The sequence below is a fragment of the Bubalus bubalis genome, chromosome 12 (genome assembly GCF_019923935.1).
Source record: "Bubalus bubalis isolate 160015118507 breed Murrah chromosome 12, NDDB_SH_1, whole genome shotgun sequence".
Classification (NCBI taxonomy): domain Eukaryota; kingdom Metazoa; phylum Chordata; class Mammalia; order Artiodactyla; family Bovidae; genus Bubalus; species Bubalus bubalis.
Window position 1 is genome coordinate 34,817,511 of NC_059168.1, and position 25,930 is coordinate 34,843,440.

General features: G+C 37.2%; 1 long non-coding RNA gene across 1 annotated transcript; it reads left to right on the forward strand.

Moving 5' to 3' along the window:
* Positions 1 to 235: 235 nt before the first annotated feature.
* LOC123328478 lies at positions 236 to 22,494 on the forward strand. The gene is made up of 2 exons (XR_006543328.2): positions 236 to 286; positions 21,690 to 22,494. It is a non-coding gene; the product is annotated as an uncharacterized LOC123328478 (long non-coding RNA).
* The last annotated feature ends 3,436 nt before the right edge of the window (positions 22,495 to 25,930 follow it).

Sequence of the window (25,930 nt, forward strand, 5' to 3'; positions counted from 1 at the left end):
AGTTCACAAGGATGTTGGGTACCAAAGAGATCCTAATTTATCATTTACTTTATGTAAAATATTCTGTTTTCTAATTGGTGTAATGTCAGTATGGTTGCCCTCTAGGGAGAGTAAGACTGAAAAAGTGAAAACTAAAGTGAAAGTCACTCAGTTGTGTCCAATTATTTGCAACCAGGTTCCTCTGTCCATGGAATTCTCCAAGCAAGAATACTGGAGTGTGATGCCATTCCCTTCTCCAGGGGAACTTCCCAACCCAGAGATTGAACCCGGGTCTCCTGCATTGCAGGTAGTTTCTTTACCATTTGAGCCACCAGGGAAACTGTGCCTTGTGTTATAGGTAATATTCTGTTTCTTGAAATGAGTGCAATACATGGTGTGCTCTCTTTGTGAAAATTCATCCAGGCTTATACTTTGATATATTTACATTTCCGTATAAGTATTAAATGTTAAAAATTTTTAAAGTTTAAGAAATGTGCATGCCTTTGTGATGGACACTTATTTTAATGATATTGTTGAATGTATATATAAAGCTGTTTGCATTTGTGTGTGTCCTATGTATTACAAATTGAAATTTGGTGAGAACCTTCATATCCATTAAAATGATTGGTTAAACAAATTGTAGGGCATTCATCAAATTGTTTGCTATAGTTCTATTAGGATAGGTATGGCAGTCCATTTGACAGAGAAAGATGCTCACTATATGCTTCTCAATGAGAATAATGGGTCATAGTTATGCATGTAAGGGACTGGCAGAAACAGAGAGGGTTAGACAGAAAGATGCTTAACAAAATATTAATACTGATTTACCAGGGTGGTTGGAGAAGGAAATGGCAAACCACTCCAGTATCCTTGCCTGGAAAATCCCATGGACCGAGGAACCTGGTGGGCTGCGGTCCATGGGGTCACAAAGAGTTGGGAATGACTGAATGACTAACAGACAGACAGACTGGGCTGGTAAATTCATGACTGATTTTTTTTTCCTTTGGCTTATCCATCTTTTTAATATATCACTGGATTTGGTATGATTTTCTTGTATTAATTTGATTTTAATATCTTAGAAGCCATGAGTCATGCTTTTCATTCAACAATACTCATTCTACACACATTTATCACATTGAACCATAGACCTTGTACAAAGTCAGAACTCAATAAATATTCACTTACTGCCTGACTAAATAAAAAGTCATAATAAGGCATAATGCCATCCTCATCCATGTATTTTAATATGTCTTTGAGAAGGGCATTTCTGTGTTCTAAGAGGTTGTATGGGCTTCCCTGGTGGCTCAGATGGTCAAGAAACATCCTATAACACGGGAGACTTGGGTTGGATCTCTGGGTTGAGAAAACCCCCTGGAGGAGGGCATGGCAACCCACTCCAGTATTCTTGTCTGGAGAATCCCATGGTCAGAGGAGACTGGCAGGCTACAGTCCATGGGGTTGCAGAGTGATATACAACTGAACGACTAAGCACAGCACAGCAAGGGGTTGTATAGAGACAACTACTGAACATGTTGTGTATTTGTATGTTTACATTTTGTGTAGGAGAGTTACATATTAGAACTCACCTTCAAGGCATTTCGGACATTAATTTAAATGAGAGGGAGAGATGCAATTGAGAAGGGACAATTAAGGCAATGTCTCCAGTTGGTTAATAGTCTGTAGCCACTTTTTTTCAAATCTATTGAACAATGTGTTAATTTCATTGGACATTTTATCTGATGTGTAGGCTCCTGTCTGATTTAGTGAAGGTCACATAAATCCTGATTTACTGTGAGGAAACAACCTGTAAGGTCCTTCATAGCCCAGGCAGGTGGTTGGTGACAGGATGCTGAGTGATTTGAAGCCTAGAATTGTAACTGGTTGCTGATTGTGCATGCAAGGCTCAAGTTCTGGATTTTATATTTCCTGTTTGGGAATGATTGTACAAAAATGAGAAATATCAGAAAACTCCATAGTACTTTTGAGCAATTCTTTTTCTTTTACTTGAGTGCATGTGTATGGTGGTATGCCCTAAATTAAACATCAGCAGCTCTTATTATTTTGTTGCAAAACAGTACTGACAACTATCCACTGAAATGTAATACCAGCTCAGCTGTCTCAGTGGAAACAAAACTGTTCACAAGTGGCAAAATGTAAATAGAGATGAAGGAGGGTGCAGAGGAAGACAGGAGAGCTAAGAGAGGATTAAAAATATTTTTAAGACTTAAAAACCAGGACCTTGCCTATCACAAAAATAGCAGCTTTATATTTAATTTATAAAATAAAAAGAATTAATAGTTTTGGCACAGGGGCCAAAATGGATTGAATAACAAAATGGAAAGACACAGTAAATGATTACTCTCTAGATAATGGATTATCCAGGCTTTTACTTTCTCTTCTCCCTTTTCCTAGTCTTTTGGGCATTCAGCACACAACTGCAAAAATTTAGATAAAATTTTTTAAAAGTGATTGAAGTTCAAACTGGTTTCATTTATCTGCTTGCTGGAATCTTTCTTAGAAAGTGAAGTGAGAGATATCTCAAAGCAGTTGACTTAATTGAAGAATTATCTATAGATCTGTAATTTAGTTTTTTTTTTGCTATTTGCAGTCCTACTTACCTTAAGTGTAGTTTTAAAAAAATACCTGTGGTGGATTCATGTTGCTGTATGGCAAAACCAATACAATATTGTAAAGTAATTAGCCTCTAAAATGAATAAATTTAAATTAAAAAAATAAAATAAATTAGTGTTTTCAGATATAAAAAAATAAAAAGTCATATGAAAAAACTGACCAAATTATTTACTATTTGTTATTCCAAGCTTTATAGCTCAGTGGGGAAAAACGGGGATAGCGGTGGATTTAGCTTAATGAAATAGTCTTAGAAAAGGAAGTGAACGGCATGGAAGTATAATTGGTTGAATGAGCCAATAGATGAATTAGGTGATGTGCTTGCTGCAAGGTTAAGTGACAGGTAATGGTAGGCCCTAATACTAGGGTAAAGTGTAATCAACTGAGCACACTCACAGAGCCCTGAAATATATACTGACAAGCATTCCAAAGGGTTTATGAATATATAATTATGATTCAGAAATAAACAATCAACCCATATGGTAGAATAGTACCATATCTCTTCTGCTTGTAAAACACTGATACAAAGATCCAGGTATAAAGGCAACTAAAGTGAGAGCTCTTAGGTTTCTAACTGCAGACCTTGTTGGTTAGTCACTAAGTTGTGTGACCCCATGGACTGTAGCCCACCAGACTCCTCTGTCCATGGGGTTTCCTATTGCAGACCTACGGTTTAGGAACAGGACTGAGATAGCCATGGCAGTCCTGGCATTACATTCTAGGGCATGATAAAAGATGAGATGCTGAGTTATAAGTATTTAACATATTACCTTATTTTCCTACTCCCCACTGTACCCTTTCTTGGACAAAAAATTCTTTTTCACAGGATCAACATTCTGTAATGTTTTCCATGTCATGTGGAATCTATGTCCTGAAAAATAAGGAAATAGAATCTAGAGAGGCTAAGTTGATCTAAATAGTAAAAAGCTGAGATGGGATAGAAGGAGAGAGAATAAGGAAATATCTTTGAAAATTGAGTCTTAGAGAAAAGTTAGGAAAGAAGTCTAAAGAACATCAGAATGAAATAATTTGGACTGTGCATATCTGTAAAAGCAGTTGAAAATGAGAGATGGAAAGATGTTTCAAAAGGTGGAGATTAAAATAGTAATTAGATGGGTTTGAACCTGTGAGTAAGACCATTTTAGGGACCAAAATGTATGGAAACTGAATTAGAGGGGGATTCAACAAATGACATGTAGGCTTATACTTCCTAACTACATGAAAATTCCAGAATTTGTTTGGGAAAATACATAGAATATTCAACATACTAAAGGAAATAAAGCATGAAAATGTAGTTTTTGAATTGCATATATATGCTTATGATCATGTGAAATTAGAGCAATACATTTAACTTCTGGGACCACCAGCTCTTTCATCAGTTAAGTGAGATAACTTCTATGACAACAGTCACACTAGCACAGCCCCCAGTATATACTGGTTTATACAAAAAGAGGAAAAGAAAAAGCTGGAAACCTGCCCATAAGAATTTTGAGATAATTCATCTGCTGCTGCTGCTGCTAAGTCACTTCAGTCGTGTCCAACTCTGTGCGACCCCATAGATGGCAGCCCACCAGCCTCCCCCACCCCTGGGATTCTCCAGGCAAGAACACTGGAGTGGGTTGCCATTTCCTTCTCAAACGCATGAAAGGGAAAAGTGAAAGTGAAGTCGCTCAGTTGTATCCGACTCTTAGTGACCCCATGGACTGCAGCCTACCAGGCTCCTCCGACCATGGGATTTTCCAGGCAAGAGTACTGGAGTGGGGTGCCATTGCCTTCTCCGGATAATTCATCAAATCCTCCTTTATAGGACTGTAAGCCTTTATTTTGGTTCAATGACTTCTATAATTACAGTGAATAGGTCATTATTAGAACCTCTTGAAATGCAGGATTTATAGAATATTGTAATCTTTCGATTGGAAATAATAATCAGTACTATACAGTAAAGTCTCTATACAGCTGACATTTTACCAGACCAATAAAAGGTCCAGATTTTAGCAATTATAGTTTTGCAAATATAAGACAAATTATTTGATTCTTTAAACAAATACTCTTGACTCCATCCCTTTTCCACATACCTATTTTATCTATTATCTAACACAAGTTGAATAGTAATTGTACATTTTAGAACTCTTAAGTTTTATAAGTCATAGAGAAGTTGGTGTTGGACCATATTCTAGCACATAAAGCAGTGTCAAAGATCAGTTGTCAGAGCTCACAGCTTGAATGTAACCACTGTGATGTCTGGGACATTTTTCCAATTTTTCCTGCTGATCTCTTTTAGTACCTAAAAAAACAAAGCTTAGCCACAAATGGGTAATTGATAAATAGTTCTTAAGAGAATTAAAGAATAAATGGATTAATTATGAAATTACCATGGGTATTGATCAATTGTATTATCCTGTAAGTAATCTATATTTTTCAAAATTTAGCTTTTTGTAGAGCAGCACTAACAGAAATACAATGTGAGCCACTTACATAATTTAAAATTTTCTTGTAACCACATTAAAAAGTAAAATTAAAGCAGCTAATTAAAATAGTATATATTACTTATTTTAATATATCCAAAGTAACACCTTAACAGGTAATCAATATAATTATTATTTATTAGGTGTCTTATATTTTGAGGCTTCTCAGGTGGTTCATGGTAAAGAATCTGTCTGCCAATGCAGGAGACGTGGGTTCAATCCCAGGGTTGGGAAGATCCCCTGGCAAGAAAAATAGCAACCCACTCCAATATTCCTGCCTGGGAAATTCCATGGACAGAGGAAACTGGTGGGCTACAGTCCATGGGGTCACAAAGAGTCAGATACAACTTAGTGACTAAACAACAGCAATCTTAGTTTTTTACTATCTTTGAAATACTTTCGTTTTATACTTACAACACAGCACATTCAGTTGACCTGCATTTTAAGCACTCAGTATGTCTCTAGCAGGTTGGATATTGCACTGATGGAGAAGTCAAAATCTACTTTGAATGAGCCAAATTAAACAGAGTCTTAGATTTAAGATAAGAGGAGTAGTTTATAGATAAGGGTGTGGAATTCAAATTTAGGTATAGCTAATTTTGAATCCCATTTACTAGCTATGTGACTTTGAACTGGGTAATTCAACAAGTGTGTTTCTTCCTGTAAAATGTATATAATATACACATCTTGATGAATTGCTGATTATCTTAGAAATAACGTATATAAAATGTCTACTATAGGGTCTGACGTATATTAGGTGCTCAAAGAAAATTATGAATAGCTGTCATTATTTTGTTCATTGTAAATATTTAATGTATATATTTTAATCTCTCAGTACTTTGTGATTTAAACATGAGATTACACTTCTTTTTTAAATTGAAATAACTAAGGCATGAGCCCTGTTACTAAGTTATATACCAGGACTTTGCCCTGGTCAAATTTTATTCAATTCTTCCTGAGTGTCTGTGTCAGGGTAAACTTCTGTATGCGTTATAAGGGGCCCTCTGGGTTCCCTGCTCTGCTGGAATAGTTCTCTGCTAGTGCTTTGCCTCTGTGGTTGTTTTGATACCTTCATTTCAGAGGAAGGACCTTGTCTTTAGGATCACAAAAATAGTTCAAATATTTTCCACACATAAGAGAAAAAATACATTTCTAATATCTAGAAATTTATTATCTACTAGTTTCTCTGAAAATTAAATTACTCATAATATTCTCTAGCAAAGATTGAGTGATAGCTTGAGAAAAACACAACACACAAGGAATGATTAACAAATTAAAAGGCCAAAAATTCAATTGTTACATAAGGATTTTAAAATAAAGACCTGTGGTTCAAAGATAATAGTATAAAATTTTTAAAAATCAGTAAATCAAAACTAGCAGTATCAGAGGACCTGTATTAGAAGAAAATAGGTAAAAGTGAAGTATAATGGCCAGTCTGTGTCAAAAGAAGGGGCTCTAGATAATTAATTTTGAGATTAAATAAAACAGTTCTCAAATAGCTGCAAATTTTAACATGAATAAAAACTGAAACATCCAATTTGTTGTTGTTGTTCACTCAGTCATGTCCAACTCTTTGCAATCCCATGGACTGCAGCAGGCCAGGCTTCCCTGTCCTTCACTATCTCCCTGCGTTTGCTCAAATTCATGACCATTGAGTCAGTGATGACATCTAACCATCTCATCCTCTGTTGCCCCCTTCTCCTCATGCCTTCAATCTTTCCCAGCATCAGGGAGTTTCCCAATGAGTCTGCTCTTCACATCAGGTGGCCAAAGTATTAGAGTTTCAGCTTCAGCATCAGTTCTTCCAATTGGTATTCAGGGTTGATTTCCTTTCAGATTGACTGGTTTGATCTCCTTGCTGTCCAAGGGACTCTCAAGACTCTTCTCCAACACCACAGTTCTAAAGCATCAGTTCCTCAGTGCTCAGCCTTCTTTATGGTCTAACTCTCACATCTGTACCCGACTACTGTAAAAATACCAGCTTTGACTATAAGGACCTTTGTGGGCAAAGTGATGTCTCTGCTTTTTCATACGTTGTTTAGGTTTGTCATAGATATTCTTCCAAGGAGCAAATGTCTTTTAATTTCATGGCTGTAGTCACCATTGGCAGTGATTTTGGAGCCCAAGAAAATAAAGCCCCACTGTTTCCACTTTTTCCCCATCTATTTGCCATGAACAAAACTAATAATATGTAGGTTAACATGGGTAATAATAAATTGGAAAACAAATCATAGACATAGAAAAAATAACATGGCTATACTAGAATCTCACCAAAATCTTTGTCGTCTTCTTCCTGGGCACAGCACTGGAACATGTTTTCCATATTCTTGTGCAGTTGATGAACTCATGTCTAGACAATAGAGCATAAGAAAAAGTTGTACCACTTTCAAGATTGGTCCCTGAAGACCTCTCATGAGAGCTCCTTGGTACATGTTTCCTTAGAGTGGGGTGGAAATGACTAGGGTAATCAAACTTGGACTTGATTAATTGAAGATGGCAAAACCTCTATTGGTAGTGGTGGTTTAGTTACTAAGTCATGTCCAACTCTTGTGACCACATGGACTGTAGCCCGCCAGGCTCCTCTGTCCATAGGATTTTCCAAGCAAGAATACTGGAGTGAGTTGCCATTTCCTCTCCAAAACCTTTATTAATGTGAATTTTTCAGTGATTATGTGGGAGCAGCCCTCTGTTACTTTCTACCCTGGACCAGTAAAGAATGTTACAGGAGAAATAAACTTCTATTTCATTAAGTCATTACACTATGCTCTTGTGTCTATTCCATATACAGCTGGTATTGACCTTACTAATATTGTGGTATACTTTTCTGGGATATGTTCTCTTACCACCAGCAAATATCCTGTTTTATTGGCAACAAATTCAGATTCTGATAGAACTTTGGGCTTCTATGAACAAACAGAGTGGGGACATATAATCAGGATGCCTTTTTTCTTGGGTATGAGGTAAGTTTCCCTCCTCAATTTGAGAGGCGGTAGACATCCTTTAGCTTCAATTTGGCTCTAACATTTGCTTGGGGAATATCCAACAGCAGATTCACTGCTTAATTCAGAAACCTATTCTTGAAGCAAAACTCAGAATGGAGAGTAGGGGACTGTTGCAGCTGTTCCCCAGACTTTAATCAAGTGTCTCACTGACTGTCCAGCTCTGCCTTCCAGCCTCTGGTGCATCTGATTGGGATAATTCCAGATTCTGTTAGGAAAACCTATTTTTTAAGTGATTCTGTGTTTAATTATTTTGTGTTGAATTTTATCACCCCAGTTGAGGTTACTGTTGACATAACTTCCTCTGCTTTATATTATTTATAAATTCCCCAACCCTCTTTTCTAACTGTGACATTGTTCTTTGTTTTTCTGTGAACTTTTATTTTGTATTTTAACCACTTTTTAAGTGACTGAGAGGGATGGAAGGTAATCACATGTGCTCATTTGCCTTTCTGTTTTCACCACAGAAATCAGGCATTTCATGTATTAAAAGTTAGGTTTTAACTTCAAAATTCTTAAATTACTTTTTCTTGCAATTATATTGTAGGGGGTAAATGACTCTTATGCCAATATTTTTTTTTCTTTGAAGAGAGTCATATCAATTTAACTATTTAGTAAATACTGACTGACTACACTTATATATGGACAAGGCGGTGGCACCCCACTCCAGTACTCTTGCCTGGAAAATCCCATGGATGAAGGAGCCTGGTGGGCTGCCGTCTGTGGGGTCGCACAGAGTCGGACGCGACTGAAGTGACTTGGCAGCAGCAGCATGCTTATATATACATACTTCTGAATTGACATGTGGCTAGTTTACTGGCAGATATAGCTCTGATTGTGAAGATATTTAACCCACATGGAACCTACATCATTTACTTTAGGAATGTTTTCTCTACATTCTCTAGACATAACTACCATCATAAACTCTAAAACTCTCTAGTTGTCTCCTCCTTCTCTCCTTCTTCTCCTTTCCCTTTCTCATTTTCTTTATCCTCCTACTTTTTCTTCCTCTTCTTCTAATTCTTAAATTGAGACAGGTAGAAGAAAACATGGGAAAAACTTCCTTGATATGAGTCTTGACAATGATTTTTTGGGTATGACACCAAAAGTGCAATCAGTAAAAGCAAAAACCAACAAGTGAGACTACATCAAACTTCAAAGCTTCTGTGCAGCAGAAGAAATAATCAACAAAATTAAAAGGCAACCTATAGAACAGATCAAAATAATGTGCAAACCGTGTATCTGAATTAGTTAGTATGCACAATGTATAGAGTTGATATAACTCAATAGCAATAATCATTATCACCATCCAATTAAAAATGGGCAAAAGACCTGCATAGACATTTTTTTCCAAAGAGGACATACCAATTGCCAACAAGTATATGAAAAGATGCTTGATATCAGAGAAATGTAAATAAAAATCACAGTGAGATACCACCTACTACTAATGACAAGAGAGCAAGGGTTGGTAAGGATATGGAAAAAATAGAACCCTGTGCATTGTTGGTGGGAGTGTACCGGTACAGTCACTATGGAAAATAGTATACAGTCTCCTCTGAAAATTGAAAATTTACCTTGTTCCAGCATTTTCACTTCTGGGTATATAGCCAAAGGAAATGAAAGATAACTTGAAGAATTTGAAGAGATATTTGCACCTCCAGGTTAATTACAGCCTTTTAACAATAGGTTGTTTCCATATCTTGGCTGAGCATCTGTCTCTGGATGAAAAAACAAGATATGAGATATACACAAAAGTATTATTCAGTCATAAGAAAAGAGGAAATCCTGCCATTTGTGACAACATAGATGGGGCTTGAGGGCATTATGCTTAAGTGAAATAAGTCAGACAGAGAAAGACAAAATCTGTATGGTGTCACTTATATGCAGAATCTAAAAATGTCAAACTCATAGAGACAGAGTAGACTGGTGGCTGTCAGAAACTGAGGAGTGGAACAGTTAGGGAGATGTTGCTCAGAGAGTACGAACTCCTAGTTATAGGATGAATAAGTTCTAGGGATGTAATGTACATTATCATGATGTTACATAGCAGTATAGTATAATCTTTGAAAGATGCTTAGAGTAGATCTCAAATGTTCTCATCACAAAAAAGAAATCACTATTATGTGAGCTGATGGCGATATAAACCTAAGGTTATTGTTTTACAATATTTAAGTGTAACAAATCATGTTGCAAATCTCAAACTTATAAAATGTTATAGGTCAATTATATTTCAATAAAGTTGGGGAAAATTTTAAATTTAATAACTTTTTAATTAACGGTTAGAGTATGCTAGCCCTACAAAGTATTAAAAATATATTGTTAGAGCATAAAAAGAATGATGAAACTGAAGAGGAAGCTCAGACCAAAATGTATATGCAAACTGGGAGAGGATAAAGATGCATATTAAATTGGTGGGGAAATACAAAAAGCTTTTAATAAATGATAGCCATTTGGGAAAAGATAAAATTTAATCTATACTTCACTCCATATATCAGAGTTCTAAACACTAAAAAAAATGAAAGCAACCTCAGAGTAACTATAAAGTTGAGAAAAGGAAGTTTCTCTTTTGCTGAATTATTCTATTTTCAACTTGGTTAATCTGAGAACTGTGCTTCCTAGAATTTCCTTTCCCAGTTGGCCAAAAAAGGAACTTGCATGTAATACTGGACATGAAAAACATTAAAAAAAAAAAAACAAAAAACACTAATACCATTTCAGGCTTCTAGCATTTTCTTTCGTCTTATTCAGTGTCTATCAGGCATTTCATTAGTGTGGTGTGTTCATATGCTATTGCAATTATTCCTACTTAATTTTTGAGAAAACTTTCAGTTCTAGAACTAAATTATTTACCATGTGAATTGAGGTAAATAGCAGACTGAGAATTCAAAACCACATTGTTTGTTTCCTTCCCTGTGTTATGCTAAGAATTCCACACACACTTGTGGGTATAATTTTTGAATATAAATCAAACAGCTGCTAGTGTCAGTACTAAATGTTTTTCTGGTTTAAGAGTTCCTTGGATAAGGAAATAATTAAATCCTCCATTTTCAGAGGTATGTGCCTCCTCATGAAACAGTGAGGACTGTGGGTATATTTTCTCAAAACATTCATTTTCTAAAGTTTTGAATCGACCAGTAGACATAATCCATGGGTTGGTAACTCCTGCACTAAAATAAACTAGCATGGGAATTGAGGAGGAAATTATCTACCAGGTAAGTTGATGATTTACAATCATAAAAGTAAAAAATAGCAACAGATAGTTTCTAGCAAATTGATTGAAAATAAATTTCTGTCTGTATAGATACTGCATGTAACTGATTTCAATCCAGGGTAAATTTGTATGGTTGAATTATAACACTTCAGAATTATGGGTTTGTGTGGCTTTCACATTCCCTGGCTTACATAACTATGTTTCAGCTGTATCACCATTGAAGTAAAATGTTTATTACAGTATGCCATAGTGAAAACTTATTTACATTCTTAACATATGATTCTATTTCACATTGTGACAGGAGAAAGAAAACACATAAAGATATGTTACATACCCATGTCATTTTTAATCAGAAAATAAAGAGGTGAGTAAAAGCTCATGTAGTGGAAGTAGACGGTTAATGTTCTAGTTCTTAAGTAAAAATGATAGGTACCCAATTTTATTAACATAATTTAAATGGATATCTGGTAATTAAAATAGCTACATCTATCCCTCCTAAGCAGGCATGTGTCTCCGATCAAAGAAGAAAATGAATCATCATAGGTAAATGAATTCTCTGTATTCAGACATGTTATCTTCTCCCTGTTCCATATGTTGTCATAGCAACAATTGACTTCATATGGCCTGACTCAGCTACTCAGCAACCAAAGAGAAAAGAAATGTCCTGTTTTCTGTAATCTGCTGTTACAGGTGATGTTTTAGATTGTTCAGTAACAAAAGGTAATCCTTAAACCTACAGGATTTTCTTTTGTGATTGCAGTAAAATCAATCATTATCTTCTAGATGCAGGACGGTTGTCATTTTGGAGTTTGGGTGGCAATTTCTATAGGTGAAGGATATCAGGATTTCTTGAAGAAAACAGAAGCAGGATACCCTTTAAATAGTTATTTGTCTAAACATTTTGATATATAACTTAGACACAGAAAATATGAAGTTTTTAAGCAGAAAACTATTATAAGAACACAGGAAACAGTTCTATTTTTCTGTATCCCTTTGTTTTGCAAAATTGAGATATTCTTTTCTATGTGACATAAATTTATAAAAATTGTTGGCCCAAATAAGGGGAATAGAGTACCTATTTTGAATTGAGTGCTGAATATCCAGTAGTAATGCTTTTCAAAATAGTATAATAAAGACATAGTAAATATTTTCTAGTCATATATTTGTAGTTTCATATGTGGACTGTGTTGAAAAGATAAAAATAAGCTGAATAAAATCACAAATAAGACTTTATTTCTTATGGCCTTTGTCAGATTGATAAAAAACAATAACAAGCCTTTAAAGAATTAAAAAAATCTTTTCATTTCATTTATTAAGTTCCTAATTCCCAAATGCATTAAGATGTCTAAATTTTCAAGTGATTTCCACTTTGTGGACAATGCTGCCATTATATACAGGTTTTGTTCCTTCAGAGAATAATAGCAGGTGGTGCCTATATGGGAAAACACATGGAAAAAGCCACCTTTTTTCTTTAATTTTTCATGTCTCTATTATAGCTATATTTATTACTTTATCTAGAGAATGTGATACTTTTGAATATGAAGAATAGTCCAGCAAGGAGTACAATGATAAATAAAAACAAATCAGATTTAATAGGTGACATCTATGTAGCATGTGTATTGCAGTACCTCATCCTCTACCCATGGCTGTCCTAACACGTATGCAAAGTCACCCTTACCTCTGATTGCAGGTTTGGATGAATAGTTTCTAAAAGTGGTCCTGGAAGCCACCTCTGGGATTTTCCTGATATATTATGTTATCTTTATTTTATTTAGTGAAAAATGGCTAGAGAGGGAAATTAAACACCTTAAAAATATGAAATGTGGTTAACCTCTACCCCATCATCTTGATCATTTTTTCAGTCTTCCTCCAGTCATTCACCTCACTCAAGTGATTTGTTTTATTCTTTAGAGATCATCTGAAAGATTTAGCCACTTCACTCTCATCTGTCTCAGTTCTGTCATCTGCAAGTTCTCTGTGTCAAGAATACTGAATCAGATTAGTATAACCTCAAATGCTTGGAGCTTCTTGAAAAAATGACCCTACATTAATACAAAGCAAGGCTATTCAACTTTTTAAAAATGACTCAGTCCCTATGGATCTTTGTTTCTCCTCTTAACATCTGAAATGTTGGAAGTCACCATACTGATCTTGGCTTAAAACTTGGCCCCAAAATTATCAAACTGGTTTTGAAGTAAGTTAGGCTGTTAACAGTACCAAAATAAATCTGAAATTAAATATCCTTTCTTTAACTTCACTGAATTGTCCCAAAGAGGGTATTCTCATTATTTCCTCCACTGTTCTGCATTGTTATATGTTCCATTAATGTTGAAATTCAGTGGAGTGATTGTAGCATCTATCATAGCACCTTCTAAAGATGAAATGTCCCCAAACTTGTGGTCTTTCTATTTTGTTTGGCCTCATGTTTTTATTGCATCTAGATTATCAGCAGACCTCTTTGCCCATATCTAGTAGAGCACAGGTTGAGCACAGGTTAAGCACTTCTAGGCCTCAGCCCCATTATTGGACTTGCTCTGCCCTTTTCTTTCTAGTTCCCCCATCTCCTAATACAGAAGTCTCCTTTTTTTTTTTTCTTTTTTCCTATCATGGTCTTGTCCCTACCCCCTTGATATCAGGAATTGCTTTAAGTATGAATGTCTTTTAACTGATGAGAGATGGGCCGGTGGCAGTTAAAGAAGATACATCTTTGCCTGGGGCTCCACTGCAGTCTCCTAGAGGTTTTCTAAGGTAATTGAAGCCACATGAGACTTGCTTCACAAAGAGGAAACCTGTTCTCTGGGTGTTTGTAAGCCACCATGCAAAGTGTTCTCCTTTCAGAGCCATGGGAAGAAAGGAAGTACTTACTGTATCTCGGTCGATTCCAAACAGTCCTTCAAACTCCACCAATCCTTTAGTCCATACAGACTGCATCAGAATCAAGAGGTAGAACTAAATTTTAAAAGACCCCTGTATGACTCATATGTTCTACCCTTCATTCCCTGCCAGAGAACCTGTGTAGGCCTTTACTAGCTAGTTATCTTATCCCTTGCTGCTGCTGCTAAGTCGCTTCAGTCATGTCCGACTCTGTGCGACCCCATAGGAGGCAGCCCACCAGGCTCCGCCCTCCCTGGGATTCTCCAGGCAAGAACACTGGAGTGGGTTGCCATTTCCTTCTCCAATGCATGAAAGGGAAAAGTGAAAGTGAAGTCGCTCGGTCGTGTCCGACTCTTAGCGACCCCATGGACTGCAGCCTACCAGGCTCCTCCATCCACGGGATTTTCCAGGCAAAAGCACTGGAGTGGGTTGCCAATGCCTTAATCCCTTACTCACCTATAATGGCAAGTGGATGTAGGCTTGTGTGTGTACTAAGTCACTTCAGTCATGTCCAACTCTTTGCGACCCTATGGACTATAGCCTGCTAGGCTTCTCTGTCCATGGCATTCTCTAGGCAAGAATTATCGCATGGGTTGCCATTTCCTCCACCAGGGGATCTTCCCTACCCAGGGATTGAACCCACATCTCTTATGTCTCCTGCACTAGCAGGCAGGTCCTTTACCACTAGCACTACCTGGGAAGCCCTGGACGTAGGCTTACATGTGTATTTGCACACTTGTGTTTGTGACTGTCTTTTACTAGAAAGAAATGAAATAGTAAGAGTATGGGCTTTATAATAGAATGAACCTGTATGGATTTCAGTTGCAGACAAATAACAGATTGTCTTCATTTGTGAAATGGGGAAAAGATTATTTTATAATTATTGTAACACTAAATAGAATACATTAAACACATGGAATAGGGCATGAACAGTCAGCAGTTGCTAGGTTCTTCCCTCACCCCCATATCTGGGAAAGATTTCCTTTTGGTAACTTGATTTATGCTTACTGCATTAATTAACTATTGTTCCATTACAAAGCACCTCAAAGTCTAAATGATTAAAATCTTTCTCATGAAGATAGGGTTGTTCTGCTAACCTGCTGCTGCTGCTGCTGCTAAGTCACTTCAGTCGTGTCAGATTCTGTGGGACCCCACAGACAGCAGCCCACCAGGCTCCCCTGTCCCTGGGATTCTCCAGGCAAAAACACTGGAGTGGGTTGCCATTTCCTTCTCCAATGCATGAAGGTGAAAAGTGAAAGTGAAGTCACTCAGTCGTGTGTGACTCCTAGCGACCCCATGGACTGCAGCCTACCAGGCTTCTCCGTCCATGGGATTTGCCAGGCATGGCTCGAATGGTAAAGAATTTGCCTGCAATGCAGGAGACCTGGGTTCGATCCCTGGGTCAGGAGGACCCCTGGAGAAGGGAATGTCTATCCACTCCAGTATTCTTGCCAGGAGAATCCAGTGGACTGAGGAGCCAGGCAGGCTATAGTCCATGGGGTCACAAAGAGTCAGACATAACTGAACAACTAACCTTAGCTGCTGCTGCTGCTGCTAAGTTGCTTCAGTCGTGTCCAACTCGGTGCGACCCCATAGACGGCAGCCCACCAGGCTCCCCCGTCCCTGGGATTCTCCAGGCAAGAACACTGGAGTGGGTTGCCATTTCCTTCTCCAATGCATGAAAGTGAAAAGTGCAAGTGAAGTCGCGCAGTCGTGTACAACTCTTCGAGATCCCATGGACTGCAGCCTACCAGGCTCCTCCATCCATGGGATTTCCAAGCAAGAGTACTGGAGTGGGGTGCCATTGCCTTCTCCGAACCTTAGCTAGGCTTGGATAATCTCTCATGGTCTTAATCATAAGATCAATGATGTGTCCTCTGGGGGAAAGTAAGTTGTTTAGGTGACCTTGGATATGATGACTGAGCTTTATGGGAGGTCTCTCTCCTATCCCTTCAGCAATCTAGCCTGATGGCAGGGATTCAAGAGCAAGCAAGTCTAGTTCTGGAAGGAGGTAAGGGAAGTTGAGCATGTGCTTCTCAAGCTTGGATCACACTTGATAATATCTTGCTGGTCAATGAAAAGCACATGGATGAGCCCAGAATCAAAGTGCGGAGGGACTGTCAAGTTATAGGACAAAGGGTATGAATAATTGGGGCCATTAGTACAATTCCCCTACCACCCCCTACAAAGCCTTTCTTGCCAACCCTTCTAATTAGTCATGGTTTGATCAGAGAAGCAGAATGCCTACAAGTCATCAACTGTTGCAGAATAAGGGATTTATTTTAGGAGTTAAACTTTATGTAGTTGTGAGACCTGTTGGATCCAGCTCTAGGTCTCGCTGGTGTTAATTCTTGAAGCCATTTTGGTTAGCCAGACTGGCACTCAGGAAGAAAAACAGAATGAATAACTAGAACTCATGAGTATTATCTAGGACCCAGGACTATCTCTCACTACCTGTAGTCTTGGTGTGGTGGGTCACCTGAAGGAGAAGGTAGGACTCTTTACTGCAAGCTACACATGTGTTAGCCCCCAAATCAAACGTGATGAAGGGGAGGATGCATTAATAGATGGGAGCTGGAGGCTGCTGGTCTGGTTGCCCTAATTCACTCCTGAGCTACTGCATGTGCCTGATGCTCTACGTCAACCTCCACAGCATAAAAATGGGTGGCTGCTGCTTCACCTCCATTAGCCAGTTCTCCTGAAAATGTCTCTTGTGGACAACATTAATCTGGGATTATACAGGGAGGCGAATTCTGGAAAACATCTCAGTTTGGTCTCCTCTGCTATTTTGTTGAAGTCTCTTATTGCTTTATATGTGGTTATGCTAAATTCACTTTTTCAAGGGTCATCACCTTCAACTTTCCCTAAAAACATTTAGATTACTAATTCATTCAATGTGGCAGAAATGATGCCAAAATCACTTATAATAACATCTGAATATTTGGCAGTTTTTAGCTGCTTTTCCCATCTCATAATTCTTGATAAAATACTCCTTTGACTTCCACTTTGCTTTCAGATTAGACCATGTTTAGAACATACTTCGCCAACTTAATAGTAAAACATGTTTTACGGAATTTTCTGGTGGTTCAGTGATTAGAACTCAGAGCTCTCATTGCCATAACCTGGGTTCAATCCCAGGTCAGCGAACTAATGTCCTACAAGCTGAGTGGCACAGTAAAAAAAAAAAAGTTTTATAAATGCAAAGATTGAGGCTGAGAATTTAATTTCTAAAATAATTATCACAGCTCTAAGGAACCAAGGGGACAGATAAACCAACCAAGTGTATTAGGGATTTGTTAGCATTTAAGAAGAGAAATTACTGCAATTGCTGATAATTATGTCCCTTAATTAATGAAAAAATTTAGTGAAGTTCTTTGACTTCAATGTAAATTCCCACCATCCAGTATATAGAACTAATTCTCAATGGAGAAATCATAGACTTTCTAATTTCAAAGCAACCAATGATCTAATAGTACCCTACTGCTGTTTCTTATTAAAATACTTTATTGTAGAAATAGCCAAGACTAACTAGTTCAGAAACTTCCTTTCTTTCCCTCTTTCTTTTTCTCTCTTCCTCACCTTCTGTCTTCCTCTTGTTCTCTTTCTCTCTCTCTCTTCCTTTCTATTATCTTTTAATGAGAGTTCCTGGCTTGAGGAAAAGAACAGCCCAATTTTTATAGGGAAATCTGTCATTATGATATAAGTGGGTAAAGCTAAGAGTTAAAATGGAATTGTTAATGAAAGTGAACTTCATGAGAAATTAATTCTAACAATAATGACTCATCTTTGTATAGTTGCTATTGGTGTGGAATAGGAAGAGGGAACTAAATTTCTTCTTTTCATCAAGATACATGCTTTGTGATGATAGAGTAGGATAAAATATAGATGACTATTTTTATTTTTAATTGTGGTAAAAGACATAAAATTTACCATTGTTATCATTTTATTTTATTTTTTTTCATTGTTATCATTTTAAAGTGTACAGTTTAGTAGTTTTAACCATATTCATATTATAAAACAGATTTTCCAGAACTTGTTCATTTTTCATAACTGAAACTCTATACCCATTGAACATCAACTCATTTCCAACTCCTTAGAGCCCCTGACCAACCAGTCATTCACTTTTAATTTCTATTCATTTGGCTACTTTAGAGTTCTTAAGTAAGTAGAATCATAAAATCCTTGTCTTTATGACATAACTTATATCAAGGTTCAGCCATGTTGTAGCATGTAAAGAGTTTCCCTTTTTTCAAGGCTGAATAATATTTCACTGTGTGTATATATACCATACTTTATTTATCAGTTCATTTATCAATGAATATTTGAGTTGTTTCTACATTTTGGATGTTGAGAATATCTGCAATGAACATGGATATGCATATTTCTCCTTTGCATCCTGCTTTCAATTCTGTTGGGTATATAACCAAAAGAAAATAAGAGGGATTATTATATCATATGGTAATTTTATTTTTAATTTTTTGAGGAGCCTCCATACTATTTTCCATAGTGACTGAATCATTTTACATTGCCTCCAACAGTACAAAGGGATTTGATTTTTTTTTTTTTTAATAGCGAAATAGTGGCCATCCCAATGCATTTGAGGTGATAGCCCACTGTGGTTTTGATTTGCATTTCTCTAATGATCATTATTGTTATTACTAATTAATGACTAGTTGAACACCTTTTAAATGCTTGTTGTCTCTTGTATATGTTTTATCCAAGAAAATGTCTATTCAAATAGTTTGCACATTTTAAAATTTAGTTGTTGTTGATGGGTTTTTTATATATTTTGGATATTAACTCCTTATAAGATACATGATTTGCAATTGTTTTCTCCCATTCCCTAGATGGCCTTTTTCCTTTGTTGATTGTAACTTTGGATACGTTGAGGCTTTAAAATTTGATGTTATTATATTTGTCTATTTTTGCTTTTGTAATTTTGGTGGCATATCCAAGAAATCATTGACAATTCTAATGTCATAAAGTTTTTCCACAATATTTTATCATAGGCATTTCATAGTTTTAGGCCTTATGGTTAGGTCTTTAATTCATTTTGAGGTTTTTTTTTTTTTTTTTAGTTTTAGTTTTTCCCAACATTGCTTTCTGATATACTTTCTTATTCTAGGATTTTAGGGATATTGGGTTGATTTATGTCATTTTTGTGATTTAATGAAACATTCTAACTATTTCTTTTCTCTATACAAGCTCATTGGGGAAATATACATGATAAATTTTGGTCTTCCTTAGTCTTAATTTTGGGCTTCCCAGGTGGCGCTAGTGGTAAAGAACCTGCCTGCCAATGCAGGAAACATAAGAGACAAGGGTTCAATCCCTGGGTTGGGAAGATCCTCTGGAGGAGGTCATGGCCACTCCAGTATTCTTACCTGGAAAATCCCATGGACAGAGGGGCCTGGTGGGCTGCAGTCCATAGAGTCACAAAAAGTCAGATATAACTGAAGTGACTTAGAACATAGTCTTAATTTTATTATTATTATCATTAAATGGATAATTTAGTCATTCATTTTACTCTGACTATGTCACAGTATTGTTTTGGAAACCAAGTAGTATTTTTTCATTGATTAAAAAAAAGCATGTGTTTGGTGCTTACTATTTGTCCTGTTGATGCAATCATTATTGTGGTAGATATCATAGCAGACTGTTGAGGATGTTTTATACAACATTCAGGAGATTTCTAGTCTCCTCCTTATTTGTCTCCCTCTACTACACAAGCTGGGAAAATGATACAGTGACATATTTCTGACACATGTATATGAATGCTGCTGCTGTTGCTAAATCGCTTCAGTCGTGTCCAACTCTGTGCGACCCCATAGACGGCAGCCCACCAGGCTCCCCCATCCCGGGATTCTCTAGGCAAGAACACTGGAGTGGGTTGCCATTTCCTTCTCCAATGCATGAAAGTGAAAAGTGAAAGTGAAGTTGCTCAGTCATGTCTGACCCTCAGCAACCCCATGAACTGCAACCTTCCAGCTCCTCCATCCATGGGATTTTCCAGGCAAGAGTACTGGAGTGGGGTGCCATGTATATGAATAGATGATCTTAAACAATGATGCCTAGATTGCTGCTAAGTCACTTCAGTCGTGTCCGACTCTGTGCGACCCCATAGACAGCAGCCCACCAGGCTCCCCTGTCCCTGGGATTCTCTAGGCAAGAACACTGGAGTGGGTTGCCATTTCCTTCTCCAATGCATGAAAGTGAAAAGTTAAAGTGAAGTCGCTCAGTCGTGTCCGACTCTTAGTGACCCCATGGACGGCAGCCTACTAGGCTCCTCCATCCATGGGATTTTCCAGGCAAGAGTACTGGAGTGGGGTGCCTTGCCTTTTCCGATGCCTAGATTAGACAATGGGGAAACAAGGGTGCCTAGACAAGACACTGTTTGCAAAAAATGGTGTTGGGAAAAGTGGATACCCACATACAAAAGAATGAAGTTGGCCAAGGGAAAGATTTAGATATTTTGGTTAAAAATGGAGAGACATAATTAATACTGTTTTTCTTCCTTCATTGAATTAAGTTATAATGGTTGAACATGTTCGCTGTCCCGTCTAGCACAGCGGGTGAGAAAGACCTGAAACAGGGGCGAGCGAATAATGAAAAGACAGACACATATAATTTGGCAAGCAGGGAGTCAGGGGGCCCTCCTGTTCTCCATGGCAGGAAGACAAAATGATTCCTTTCAGCTCATTGGCAGAAGTCACATGAGATCATTAAGGAATAGCTATACCGGGGAGTTTGATAAGCGCAGTATAATCAAATACTGGAGGCAGACTCAGGAGTAGGCAGTGAAGCGGGGCAGAGAGCACCTCCTGCCCCAAGAATTTCTGTTAGGCATGCTTACTAGGACAATCACGAGGGCACAGTTTGCCTCACCCTCGAGTCATGGGGCAGGTTCTGGTCTCCGCTCTGTCAGGCTGAAACAGTTTGTGAGCATGAGGAAAAGGCTACGAGAACTGAGAAATGTCACTGACATGATTAAGAAACTATACAATGCCAGTAATCTCCTATCTTCATATATCTGGTAAGATGAGAAGTCATTTAAACTGTATGTTCTGTTACTTGCATCTACTATTTGTCCTAAATGATACATAGACATAGGTGAAAACATTAAATCATACAAAGTAGAAAGTTACATGTGAGCAATGGAAATCAACTAGTTCAAAATAGGTTGGAGTAAGGGTAGGGTTTGAGTTGGCCTTGAAAGAAATAAAAGAACCCCAAATACTGTGTCTTAAAACAACTATAGTGTTTTTTTTTTATGATTCTAAGTATCTGACACTTAGATGGTGTTTAAAATAGAAATTTCTCACCTCTTCTCCACATCGTGTCAACCTAAAATGGCTTTCATTGAGACTAGAGGACCCACAATGGTCTAATTCTCAGTCTGGTGTCTCTCTTGGGGTGGCCCAAAAGACTGAGAGCTGTCTGGGATGATAGGGCATCTTCTTGGTTTGCCAGTCGGCTCAATCATGTGGGGCTTCATTTCACTACCATGTGGTCTTTTCCCCCTTTATCTTCTAGGTCCTTTAGCTAGATGCACAAACTTCTTTAGATGGCAGCTATCATCCTAGAAGACAATGGGAACCTCAAGATTTGAATACCCAAGAATCAGAAATCCTAGAATGTTATTTTTGTCACATTTTTTGGTCAAAGAGTCCAAAAGCCAGCCAGATCAAGGGGAGTGAAAAACAGAAGAGATAGCAGCAAAGTCACACTGCAAAAAGGACAGGAATTGCTGTAATAACTTTTGGAAATAATCTGTTGTCACAACCTTATGTCCCGGTTTGAGAGTCCTGGGTTGTTCCTGTTGTTTTGATATAATTATTATACAGCATCTTTACTCTCCAAAATATACCTATTTAGATGGTCATCTTGTATCTGAGATATATTTCTATAAACATGCATTTACTTTATAACACACAAATGTAATCAGGCAATATCAAACATTTGAAAGAGGATGGATTTGAGGCTCCATCAGAACTTGCTAGCTTGTGTGACTTTAGACAAGTCAAGAAAGCTTTCAGTCTATACATATATCACAGTTGTAGTAAACATTGATTAGAAAATAGAACTATAGCACTTAAAAGGAAGGCTGGCCTATAACAGGAGTTGTCAAATTACTTTAATCTTATAAATCATAGACAATGATAAAAGCATGGAAGTAGCAATATATAAATGAAAACAACTGGATAAAAAGAGTATTTTTATTAGTTTTATGAAGCAAATATTTAGATTATCTTGTTTAAGCATCATTACGTAGCCCTTGTATTCTAGTAGTAAACTGTATATGTATGTGTATTTGCAGGGCCTAGTTTTTCATTCTATTCAGATCATGTGCCTGTCCCCATGTCACAGAGTCCATACAAACTAATCTCAGTTTCTTTGAATAATATATACAAATTATATTTTGCAATGTGCTTTTACCTTTTACCACATGCTCCATTCTGCTTCTAGGGCCTTTCCTCATTACGGTCCCTGAATATTTTCTCCAGTCCATGGTCTCACTTGCTTCCCTCTAACCTCATCCTTCTCCCATGCCCTTGACTCTTTTGCTAAGCGTGCTTAAAATCAGTGTTTCTGCTGACTGTTCCTTGTTCCTTTGGTTATGAAAATGGGTCTTCCACATACAGTGAATTAGAAAACAAAGAAAAAAGATTCTATTTCTTGAGTTGTCCGGGAGTTCTTATATTGGTTGCAATAAATCTTAAAACACATAGCATGAAGCCACAGGGAGTGTTTTTTTTTAAGCCACAGGGAAAGAAAATGTTAAAATTTATTTTTCTAATTTATACTTTGGAATCATTAAAGAAGCTACATCTAAATAGGTAGAAGTATCTCAATATTTGAAAAGAAGCTAGTTAAGCACTGATTAAAATGATCAATAATGTCCATATTTTTACAGTAATGGCAAAAATAACAATATATAAAGTCAGCATCTTTATATATTGTTGTTATCAATCTTCTCCCATGCCCTTGACTGTTTTTCTAAGCATGCTTCCTGTTGTTAGCTATCCTAGTTACTTTATATATGTTCTCATTTAATCCCCATAATAACTCTGGGGTATACATTATAATCTGTATTTACAGGTAGTGATTTTCCAATTTATGGAGTAAAATAATTTCTTCAGGTTTACTTATGTTAAGTCATAGGTGGATTAAAATTGGGCTTTGCTTACTCAAAACCTGTGATAGTTTCCCCTGATTTACTTAGTGTTTTGGTTACCATTGTGAGATAACCATGTATAAGGATGGTAAACAGGTTGGATTTCATTTCCTTTTCAAAAGAATAGGTATTTATCACATTCCCATTGTAAATTCTGAAGAATGGCTAAAGTGGAAATAAATGTGATATGTCTAACATATCAGATCAGATCAGTCACTCAGTCGTGTCCGACCCTTTGTGACCCCATGAATCGCAGCACGCCAGGCCTTCCTGTCCATCACCAACTCCCGGAGTACACTGAGACTCACGTCCATCAAGTCAGTGATACCATCCAGCCATCTCATCCTCTGTAGTTCCCTTCTCCTCCTGCCCCCAATCCCTCCCAGCATCAGAGTCTTTTCCAATGAGTCAACTCTTCACATGAGGTGGCCAAAGTACTGGAGTTTCAGCTTTAGCATCATTCCTTCCAAAGAAATCCCAGGGCTGATCTCCTTCAGAATGGACTGGTTGGATCTCCTTGCAGTCCAAGGGACTCTCAAGAGTCTTCTCCAACACCACAGTTCAAAAGCATCAATTCTTCGGCACTCAGCCTTCTTCACAGTCCAACTCTCACATCCATACATGACCACAGGAAAAACCATAGCCTTGACTAGATGGACCTTTGTTGCAAAGTAATGTCTCTGCTTTTGAATATGCTATCTAGGTTGGTCATAACCTTCCTTCCAAGGAGTAAGCGTCTTTTAATTTCATGGCTAAGTAAATATCTGCATTCATAAATACAAGATTTCTCTGTTACCAGAAATTTTTATCTTTTAATTTTAGAATTGTATCAGAAAGGAGCTTGTTCTTCTTGCCAAAAAGACTAGAAGGAGCACATAGCTTAATGGGTTTTAGGACTGGGGCTTCCCTTGTAGCTCAGTTGATGAAGAATCTGCCTGCAATGCCGGAGACTTGGGTTCAATTCCTGGGTCAGGAAGATCCCCTGGAGAAGGAAATGGCAAACCACCCCAGTATTCTTGCCTGGAGAAATCCATGGACAGAGGAGCCTGGCAGGCTAAAGTCCATGGGGTCGCAAGAGTTAGACATGACTTAGCGACTAAACCACCACCAGGTAAGGAAAGACTGATGAGAAGGCAGCATAGTGTTTCCAAAAGAGCAAAGAGTTGTTTATTTTTAATTGGAGTATAGTTGATTTACAATGTTATGTTAGTTTCAGGCATACAGAAAAGTGAATCAGTTAGGTATATTCATATAAGATTTTTTTCCCATATAGGTCATTACAGAGTATTGAGCAGAGTTCTCTGTGCTGTACAGGAAGTCCTTATTAGTTATCTATTTTATACATAGTAGTGTGTATATGTCAATCCCAATCTTTCAACATACTAGAAGAGCAGAGTGTCTTGAATCAGGCATACCAGCTCTATCTCTTACTTCCTGAGTGATCTGAAGTTATTTAAGCTCTTAGAACTTATATTTATTCCCATGAAAGATAGGGATAAGAACACCTACCTATTAGAATTATTAGTTACTTGAGATAATCAATGTAAATGCCTAAAATCATGTCTCACACACATTAGACACTCACGTCATGTTAGGTCTCTCCTCTACCTCAGTGTGGCATAGTGGAAGGTCATGGAAGTTCAGCAAGTAGGAGTCATTGCAGATCACAGCAAGAGGGCAATAGATAATATGCAGCTATCCATCCAGAGTATGTCAAGGAGGAAAGAATGAAGGTTAAAAGTCTTAAGAAGAGATGCTTCTTAGACTGAAATATCAAATTGTTTCACTTCATTTAGAAAATACAGAAGTGCATTTATTATCATTGAACAGTGAAATCAGTCCAAGACTAAGAGCAAATTTGCTTTGGTGCTGAGATACCCAAGCACTTGTGATATTTTGAGTTAGTCTCAAGTTTTGATTGATTACAGAGTCCAAAGTAGTATCTCACACTGTGGTTTGAAAACAAAGAATCCTCTGGAGAATTCATTTAAAAACACAAATTCATGGGCCTCAATCCAAACCTTTGTTCTTGCCCTTGTTTACATTCTGTGCTTTAGAATACACTGTGATCTCATATCAGCCTGGCAAAATAGATTTATGGATTAAACTCCCTTTCGTAAAATAAGTTTCTGCAAAGAAATTCTTAATAAAAATGAAACAATAATGCAAGTATAAGTAAGCAAAAGGACACTTCTACTGTTAATATGGAGTTCCTTGCAACCAAGTGATGAGTAAATAAGATGCTAATCTGATCAAGAATGATACAGTCAATCACATTGTTCAATACTGATGTTCTCAGCAACTGTGAGGACAAAACAACTTGAACCAATAATATATAAAAACCAAAATATACATTTAAAATATTTGTTTCATGTTTATCAGATTCTTTAAATTTTGTATTCTTTTTATAATGGTATGTTAATAGAATAATAGATGTATATAATTTATAAATAAATATAAACATAAAAGCCTGTAGTTCAAATTGATTAGAGGTAAGGGATAAGAAAAAACTAAGAGTAGGGACCCAGGCATGTCACTACCAATCTATCAAAATACTTATGCAAAGTTGAATATAGTGTCATGTATTCAAATAATTTCT